The following is an 8816-nucleotide window of genomic DNA, read 5'->3' as shown; positions in this document are numbered from 1 at the left end:
CAGCTCGTTGGGTCCCTTGTGTCAAGCACTTTTGTGGGTGTTCCTCATTAACGCGTCACTTGGCTCCTATTTAGTCACCTGGTTCATTTCGGTCCTCGCCGCTTCATTGTGTGTGTTTGCTGTCATGTCCCGTCGTGTTGTGCTGTTGAGTCTTCTCCCGGTCTTTGTTTGCAACTTTGAATTTTGTTTTTGGGCTTATTTTTTTGATTCCATATACCTCGTTGATCCGTCTTTTGAGATTAAGTTTCAATTTTTCTCAGTGCAATCCTGCCTTGCTTCTCTGCTCTCGGGTCCTCAACTACATCAAAACCAGACAGATGTTCACTGTCACAGTCAAGGCAAAGTTACCGGTATATGGCTCTGGTTTGATGTCAAACCAAGTACAGCAAAACTGATGTCAACTGCACAAAAAAAGTACATTTGCACTGGTAGGTTTTGCCATTGTAACAATGAAGAAACCTATTGACGATCATGATCATTTGAATCTCAGTCAGCTATGTTAGGAAACATGCAGTAAGGCCTGAGAATGAAGCGTATGAACTGTTTTATTGCATCGCCTGTAGTAAATTGTACCTTGTCAAAAACCCTTGACTTCATAATTTATCCATGATGGCAAATCCTAATTAATCACAGCGCTATCCACACCATGCATCCATGCGTCAAGTAGATTACAACAGTTATAGAAGAAGGGGAGGTGGGGGGGGGGGCGCTATTCTTCTCTACATGAGTGGCTCCAGTGGCATTCCGTCAAGGTCAGCAATGCCTTCTCTGCTGGCCTAAACATTCTCAGAAAAGTAAATTTAATACGTTTACTTTTGTGAGAATAACATAAATTTAATTGATGTTATTTTATTTTCATAAATATGTAAACAAAAGTATTCTCTGTATTCTTTACGTCCTATTATTTCCACTTAGTCGAGTGATTTGATAAATAACATTTATTATGGTAGAGTTTTTAACCAATCATATTTCAGATAGCTTGTGTTGCCAGGTAAACAAACTAGCAGGCCCCTGTGGGCTGTAAATGAACGGGCACAGTCAGCTCGCAATAGCCAATCAGATCACGAGTCTGCGTAGCAGGGCCAGCTGGAAGGGCTTACGTCAACACTGGGCGTGCGCGTTCGGTGATTGGATTAGCACCTGCTAGAGAGAGCTGTTGCTGCATTTTGACCCAAAATGGCCAAAGGAGAAGACATCGATCTGGTTGCAGGACTGCTTTCCACACCATTCTCAAGACGGACCTTCCACTGGATTTACCAATTGAAGTTGTTTTACCAAGGCAGCAAGGAAACATCAGAGCACGGCTGGCCACTTACAAGCTACGGTGCGTTTAAAAACGTTTGGGGACACTCCCTTAGATCTGCAACTCAGTGAACAGACACTACATTGGTGAGTAAATGAATTTTATTTTACTTTTTTAAAATTTTATTTCGTTAGTGTTAATGGTGCTGAAATAAAATGACAGATACAAAAATGTATCAAATAAATCAGCTCACCTGCAATTTATAATGATGCATTAATAATTGATAAAAACTGAATAAAAACAGCAAATTATAATGGTCAGCTTCGTGCACTAAAATGAGTTCAATCTCAGCCGCTCAACATTTTCAGTTATTTGCTGTTGTGTAGCCTATTCTCAAAACGCAAATGATCTGTTCATTTTATTTTCATTCATATTTTCATTTTGTTTTGTTATCATGTGGTTGGCGTCTTCTATGAAACTACGACATTGGGCAATTTATTGGACGGACTTGTTTATGATCGCACAGCGTCATTTGGGTGGCATTTTATTGAGTATTCAATCTTTTTATTTTTGACAATGTCTGTCAATTTAGTTTCCTGCTCTTAACTCATTCACTCCCAAAGACGTTTTTAAACGTCTTTTTAGACTTGGTCTAGAATCGTCTGGTACTGGATGAGTTGATTGTGAATGCATACTTGATGGTTTTTAGATGCTCCTGAAATTAAATGTTGCCCGACGAGCCTATATTGTGTTCACGTATGTGACGTCACCGAAGGCCTAAGGTTGAAACGCACGGCCCGCCGCTGAGTGGCTCCCTGCTGCGCGTCATTAGCATGCACGTGAACGCAACACGGAGATCGGGACCTTCCCTCACATCTCATCTAATTGCAACACGTGCACATTAGTCAAGCATCACAAAGTATCCCACTCGTGTCAGGCAGAAATCTGAGTTGGCCGGCGTTTGGGCGAAGAGCTCAAATTCTCAAATAAAAGCACAATGGTGAAGGATTTACCGAGCTGCAGTCTCAGCGCTCATAAAGTGCAACAGTAAATCTCAGCTGAAGAACCTCTTCTTCCTCTTGTCTGTCTGCGGGAGGATTTTTTTTTTTTTAACAGCTGCTGCAAATATTCCGTTTCGTGGCGTGATTGATTGCTTTATTTGAAGAACCTAAAGAAAGCAAATACCGCAGACGAAGAAAAAAAAAAGCGGCGATGAAGAGGAAGAGGAAGCAAAAAATGTCGTCAGTGGCGTCTTCAAATACGAGTCACCTGGCTTCGGTCTTTGTTTGTTTTTGTTTTTGTTTTTTGAAGATATGAGCCGTGAATCGGATCGCTTTTGTTGCTGTTGTTGTTGCAGTTTTGCTTTGACGTGTGAATTTCAAGTTGATGTGCGAGAGGTGAGCCATATGGTGAGGATAAAGCGGATCGGAAACTGGATGGATGGATGGATGGATGGATGGTCTTCCAATTGACTTCAAGGGGGAAAGTCGATTTGAGCTCGGTTTGATTACGATCGTGGCCCAGATGCAAATTCAACTCGTCCTCGAGGCACCGGGATTAAAATGTATCCAAGTAGCAACATCATCTGTTGGTCCAAATAATGCTCACATATACACTGTGCATGCGTACAATGTTTCTATTTTAAAGCCCTTACTAGAACCCTTTATTCCCAAAAGCTAAAACCACAAATATTCCAATATTCTTTGGAATATTCATTCATTCATTCATCTTCCGTACCGCTTGATCCTAGAGTCGCGGGGGGTGCTGGAGCCCATCCCAGCCGTCTCCGGGCAGTAGGCGGGGGACACCCTGAATCGGTTGCCAGCCAATCGCAGGGCACACAGAGACGAACAACCATCCGCACTCACACTCTCACCTAGGGACAATTTAGAGTGTTCAATCAGCCTGCCATGTATATTTTTGGAATGTGGGAGGAAACCGGAGCACCCGGAGAAAACCCACGCAGGCCCCGGGGAGAACATACAAACTCCACACAGGGAGGCCGGAGCTGGAATCGAACCCGGTACCTCTGCACTGTGAAGCCGACGTGCTAACCACTGGACTACCGGGCCGCCCTTCTTTGGAATATTTGAAACCAATTCCACCTCACTTACTACCATCTTGTTTTGTTATGTGATGCGTAGCGAAATGATGCGAGGTCAAGAGGTCGCCTTTAAATCCTGATCAGTCTGTTTGTGTGTGTGAGAGCGAGCTTTGGAAAGGCTAATTGGATGCCCGTGCATGCAGAGTGTGTGTGCTTCAGCGGTGCCTAATCAGTATGCATAAGTGGAGTGTTAACATGAGCGGCCGTGCAGTAAATCATTGATGAACCTTGGACCTTGAGAGGCTTGTTAAAGCAGCTTTACCTGCAGGTCATACGGCTGTGATACGATGCTTCTTGACACCTTTTACACATCCACATTAAACACAAGTGCCTTAGGTTGCATTTGTTTTCATAGACGGGTAACCCCTCTCACTTCTTTAAACTCAGATGCCATTTATATACAGTATAAAAAGTATGAGTATTTGTGTGTGTGTGTGTGTGTGTGTGTGTGTGTGTGTGTGTGTGTGTGTGTGTGTATTTTCTCACACACACACACTCAGGTCTGGCTGCCGAAGCGTCTGCTTCCCCAGAGTGCTCTGGCTTAATGGGGAGCATTGTGTTGTCATTTTGGCTAATTACCGCTGAACAAATGCCGTCTCGTTGTCTGTCAACTGGAAAGTGTGTAATCAGTCTTGACCTGTTGTAACTACGCCATTAGATAATCGTCGGCCCCGATTAATAATTAACAGGACTAAACTGTGGAGGATTCGCATATGCGTTTCAAAAGAGCGCCTGAGAAATGCGCTTTCACAGCCCACCGACAACTGAAGAGGGGGGAGGAGAGAAGGGGGGGCGGGGGGAGTGACGATTATGAAATCGTCATCTGTATGCGAGTCAGTCATCCGTATTGACGTATATGCATTATTTTACGCATCACCCGCGGCGAGAAGCGCGCATTGGAGCAAGGGGCGATTGATTTTATTCCCGTTTCGGCGTCTTCTCTCTGGGCGGCACCGCAGTTGTGGGTGTGAACAGAGAAGCCCCAAATGCGGCAGGGTGTGCTCGGCATCTCGCTGCCCATTCATTGTTGACTTCAAGGTATGCCAAAGTAAATTCCCTCGGGCTCGCGGTTGAGAGTCTGCCTCGCATTAAAAAGGTCCTGGGGTCGTTAACCCCCCCCCCCCCCCCCCCGCCCCCATTTCGGTAGTTCCAGCCTCCTCCAAAGTTCCGAAAGGATGCATATTAGGTTAAGTGACATTTCCATCTTGGACACGGATGTGAATGTTTTTGGAGACAATCGAATGTGTTTCTTGGACAAAACAAGTTTTGTTCATGCGCTCAGCACTTCTTGTATAACCGTCCGTACACAAGCATCATCATTGTGCGTATGTCGCTTAAGATCAGGAGCTTGATCAGTATTTCCCCAACTTTGATTGAGCCGGGGAATTGATTTTTTTACATTAGGAACAGCTCAAAGCGTCTGCAAAACAAAATTTCGCCGAAAGCACGCCTTCTGAAGCCATTCTCATTGTTGACTTGAACTGTTTTTGCAGCTCGCTTTTGAAAATTTTGTCTGTCTGCAGAACACACAAAAAAAAGCAAGGAAATCAACACTTCCTTGATTTTTTCCCCCCTGGATTATGCTTGAGTAAACAGGCCCTTGGCTCGTTTCAGACGCACCTCGTTTTTGCCTCCTTCTTATAAGGACGTTGGTGCACATTGCCCTGGAAGGAGATGAAACATGGGCTCTCTGGCATTTGTGAGACGACCACTTCTGGCACACGGCAAGAAAATCTTATGACAAAGGGAGTTTTTGCGCACGTATGAACGTAAAGTGAGGCACTCGCCGGCTTCTGCCGACGGTCCCCCGTCGACGCCCCCGTTCAAGCTCGTGCGCCAGGGCGGACAATTTGGCCAGACTCCAAACGCTGCTTCCCATTTGGGAGCGCTTCCAAACAAAACAGCGAGCGCTCCGCCAGCCGCCGAGGAAGGCCCAAACGCCAACCAGCTCATTCATTTGGCTGACCCTGGAATGTCAATTGTTACCTCTGGCAGGTAAAATGGAATCCAATTCCAGGTCAAAGTGTTTCCGTCAACAAGATGGCCTCGCCGTTCGAAAGAACACAAGGCAGCATGTCGTACTCGGAAGCAACGCCCGTATAGCCGCTGCTAGCAAAAGAAGCCACTTCCTGTTCAGATGGTCTCGCTAACAAGTCTATTGTTTTGCCGTCTCGCTTCAAGTGACAATTACACTGTCGGATGCACTTTTGTCCACAGACAATAAATTGAACATCACAGAGAACTGACGATCGGGAGATCGACAGGCGGATCGGTGCAGCGTCTGCTGTGATGCGGACGTTGTATCGGTCTGTCGTGGTGAAGAAGGAGCTGAGCCAAAAGGCGAAGCTCTCAATTTACCGGTCGATCTACGTCCCAACCCTCACCTATGGTCACGAGCTATGGGTCGTGACCGAAAGAACGAGATCCCGGATACAAGCGGCCGAAATGAGTTTTCTCCGCAGGGTGTCCGGGCTCTCCCTTAGAGATAAGGTGAGAAGCTCGGTCATCCGGGAGGGGCTCGGAGTCGAGCCGCTTCTCCTCCACATCGAGAGGAGCCAGATGAGGTGGCTTGGGCATCTGATTCGGATGCCTCCTGAGCGCCTCCCTGGTGAGGTGTTCCGGGCATGTCCCACCGGGAGGAGACCCCGAGGAAGACCCAGGACATGCTGGAGAGACTATGTCACCCAGCTGGCCTGGGAACGTCTCGGGATCTCCCGGGGAGAGCTGGAAGAAGTAGCTAGGGAGAGGGAAGTCTGGGCTTCCCTGCTAAAGCTGTTGCCCCCGGGACCGGGATAAGCGGTAGATGATGGATGGATGGATGGATTTTACATTGATTTTACTGTGTGGTGCTTTCTACCGCCTTTATTACCGATTTGTCTTACTGTTTATTGTCCATGTTAAATTGCTCCATGTACAGCACTTTGTACGCAGCGATGGCTGTTTGAAAGTGCTCGAGAAATACTCTTGACTTGACATAAAATCACCAGGTAAAGTAGAGGTGTCAATATGGATTCATCGACAAACATCAAGATAATCAAAGTATTTTGATCATCGATTTATCCAAAAAATAATACAACAGAACACCTAACATAAAACATTGGAAAGAATACGATGGACATTCAAAATTAAACCCATTTTCAGAAAATGTTATAGACCAAAGCGTTAACTGAAGCATAACCAATTTGTTATGGGTAAAGAAAGAAAACAAAACAACGTTTCCCATATTGAACTCCTTCACTGCCACCGACGGCAATAGACGTCAAAGATCCCTTTGTACTGTCCAGGGCTGGCGGTGAATGAGTTGGCTCGGTCCAGCTAACCAAAATGTGGACACGGCTATTGTAAATGTTTCCAAATCACAGAACGTAAGGTCGCATGTAGAATATCATTGGCCGTCGACGCAATCGGCCGCATGGCGTCGAGATTCCGCCTGCCTCTCGCCCGCGACACCCCGCAGTTCATCTGCGCAAGTCGTCTGATTGCGCGATCGTCACAGATGAGGAGCGCAGCGGTGAAACGCCTGCACGGTGACTGATTATGAAGATAACAAAGGAGAAGAGGGAGGAGATTGGAAACCTGAGGGTACGTGGTTGGGAAATAAAGGCGCTTCAGCCGCGATGTTCAATCCACAAGCGAGGGCTCGCCGCGCACCGCCGTGATTGCGCCTTGCGTGATGATTCCGCCAGCCCTTATGAGTTGCGCCGTGAAGCTTCTCCTCTGCAGCGGGGGAACGTAATGAGATGTTGAGAGGAGATGGAGCGCGTCATCTTACTTCAGGCTTTGGGTGTCTGGATTCATAAGTAGGCGTGGAAGATCGGGGGTGCCACAAGGCAGAGGGAGGGAGCGGCGTGGCGCTCTGCTGCTGCCCAACCGGCATTCCCGCGGGGCTCCTCCGAGTCAGCCAGCCGGTGAAACATCCATGCGCTCGCCGCATCCTTACCAGCGCGCAGATGAGACCGTTTTTTTTTTGTTTTTTTTTTTTTTTTTTGCTGTAGTAAGAGGGGGATTTTGAGGTGAACCGCATCAATCCGCCGGATGGAACGGCGCGAGCTAATGCATCGGTTGTCCCAGTGACAAAAGCAAACAAACGGCCGCTGGCTTCGAGGCCTGATTGGAATGTAGGAGCGGCGAGCCGAGGCCGCCGATGTCACCTGGCCACATCTTTCCACGCTGGCCCACAGGCGAGACACACCGAGCCATGCGGGTGTCTCCCTGGCTCAGATGCAGTCGCAGCCTGTGGCCCTCTCGCATATTTCATCAGAACTCGCGTCTGTTGTCGGGAATTGATGGATGGGATTTCTATGAATGCGAAAACAGGCTGTGTTTGCAGCCAGAAGATAAACCGCAAAGCTCTCTGTGGCGCTCCGATCGCCTGTGATTGGTTGGCCTACAGTCACTTGATTTAAAACAATTGGGATTGTTGTTGAATGTATTTGACATACACAGTTTCAATCCAAAACATATTTGGTTGAGATCTAGTACTAGAGCTGTGCCAATCACTTGTATGAATAAACTTGGTACTGATGTCTCAAATTGTGATTAAAGTTGATGATGAAATAACGGAATTCATAAGGGAATTATTTTTAAGATGACAAGGCAATGGAAAACTGTTGTTTTTTTCTGGATTCAGCGGACAGTAGAACGTTTTCCGTCTCTTGGGCCTGTATTTCCCTGTCTTCAGTGTGACGTCACTGTTGCAAAAGCGCAAACCTTGCGCATTTTTAGTCCAATTGCACCATCTGGTGGTTCAAGAGCCGTTTAAAAAAAGAAGAAGAAGAAAGCCAGCTCTGCACTCCTTGAGCCCCCGAAACAAACGTGCTCGTCGTGTAGACATTTTCCTTTAGCAAGGAAAGCTAAAATGAAAATGAAACGTGACCCCTGGCCTCAGTTTATGAGGTCTCGAAGTGAGTTGTCAGGGGTAGAGCGGGAAGATGCTGAAACAGGATCAGAGGTGACACCGTGTGCGGAAATGTTTGTTCCTGTGATTGAGCTCCTTCCACAATCAGAGCCCAGGGGCGTTTCTAGACACCTGAGGCGAGGGGTGGGGGTGGGGGGTGGGGGTCTGGGAAAGCTACTGTATCTCATTGCTGCATACACTGATAGCAAAGGTCATCTATAGACAAGTTGCAAAAAATGAAACGTGCAACATTTTAAGGATGATGAAAACCCAACCATCAAGTAAAAAAAAATCAAAAGCAATAACCTTTTTATGTGTATGTTTGTTCTTTTGATTTTTACAACAAGCCAATAGTAGGAGAGGGGGTTCACAAATCCAAAACATTTCAGTGTCAAAGTGGGATCCCCACATGTTGTCATTGCAACGTCTCAAGAAGTGCTAATGTTTTGTTCAGGATTTGCGCCAAAGTGGTGTGAATGGTCAGCAAGGCCTTCTCTGCTACCCTCAACGCTAGCAGAAGCACTGTTCTCCATTTGCAACCTGAATTCGAACATTTGTTCCATGGATAACCC

This window comes from Hippocampus zosterae, chromosome 9 (genome assembly GCF_025434085.1).
Source record: "Hippocampus zosterae strain Florida chromosome 9, ASM2543408v3, whole genome shotgun sequence".
Lineage (NCBI taxonomy): Eukaryota > Metazoa > Chordata > Actinopteri > Syngnathiformes > Syngnathidae > Hippocampus > Hippocampus zosterae.
This window is presented reverse-complemented; position numbering follows the sequence as displayed.